The following is a 1,289-nucleotide window of genomic DNA, read 5'->3' on the forward strand; positions in this document are numbered from 1 at the left end:
CATTCCTAAGGATAAATAAGATGACCTCTTGTTTAAGGAGTGGGCGAGGGTGGGGTCAGAGGTGCCCAGGGGAATTGTGACCCCTGAGACCAGCCTGGAGGGGGAGAGCTGATACTGATTGATCACAGGATTAGAGCTGAGGCTCCAACCCCCACCCACCTGAAGACACCCCTCCAATGCCCACCTTGGAGCACCTGTGAGAAGCAGGAGGAATCCTATTTGCCTGGTAGTTTTACTCCATCAGTGGTGTGTGGTCTGAAATATTATTTTCAAATTTATAAAAAACCCTATAGGTGAACTCTAGGGTAGAATGCAGAAATCACATGAATTTTTGAAACATAAGGATGCTTTGACCTAATGTAAGGAAATATATGACCAGTGACCTTTGATTGCACCTTTGAGCTTTGTGCTTCTTGGTTTGGGCCTTCTTTTCCTGTCTGAGTTTCACTTTTTTTGTCTGTGAAATAAGAATAATGTCCCTTGTGTATATATGGCAGGAAACACATTTCCATCCTGTCTCTGCTCACACAAAACATACATCAGTCCCCAGTCCCTCATCTGCATTTCCAGAGTCTCCAAATCCCTGAAAGTCACACATTTTTTAAAATACTTATAAAAGTTATTGATTTATACAGAGAGAAAGAGAGAGAAATAGAAACAAGTGGGGGAGGGAAAGTATTGGTGCCTCTCCCCCTTTTCATAAGGACACCATTCATATTGGATTAGTCCCACACTTATGACCTCATTTAACCCTAATTATAAAATACAGTCACTTGGGGCCTGGCCATTGTGGCTCAGTGGTTGAGTGTTGACCCATGAACCGAGAGGTCACTGGTTCGATTCCCAGTCAGTGCACATGCCTGGGTTGTGGGCTCAACCTCCAGTAGTAGGCATGCAGGAGGCAACTGATTGATGCCTCTTTCATATTGATGTTTCCATCTCTATACTTCTCCCTTCTTCTCTCTCAATAGAAACATATTAAAAAATAAATGAATAAGTATAGTCACATAGGTGTCAGGCCTGCAATATATAAATTTGGGGGGACAGTTCTGTCCATAACACCAGGTGACTCACCAAAAGTTCTCTCGAGTTAAAAAATAAGTCCCCATGCCCTGACTGTTTGGCTCAGTGGATAGAGCATCCGCCTGCAGACTGAATGGTCCCAGATTCGATTCTGATCAAGTGCATGTCCTAGGTTGCTGGCTGATCCCCAGTGGGGGGCGGGCAGGAGGCAGCCAATCCATGGTTCTCTCTCAACCTTCATGTTTCTATCTCTCACCCTCTCTGCT

General features: G+C 44.5%; 1 protein-coding gene across 1 annotated transcript in view; it reads left to right on the forward strand.

Moving 5' to 3' along the window:
• The window catches only part of APOL2 (apolipoprotein L2), a 10,470-nt gene that overhangs the window by 6,715 nt on the left and 2,466 nt on the right, over positions 1-1,289 (forward strand). The gene's annotated exons all lie outside the window — the stretch shown is intronic.

This window comes from Myotis davidii, unplaced genomic scaffold, assembly GCF_000327345.1.
Source record: "Myotis davidii unplaced genomic scaffold, ASM32734v1 scaffold514, whole genome shotgun sequence".
Lineage (NCBI taxonomy): Eukaryota > Metazoa > Chordata > Mammalia > Chiroptera > Vespertilionidae > Myotis > Myotis davidii.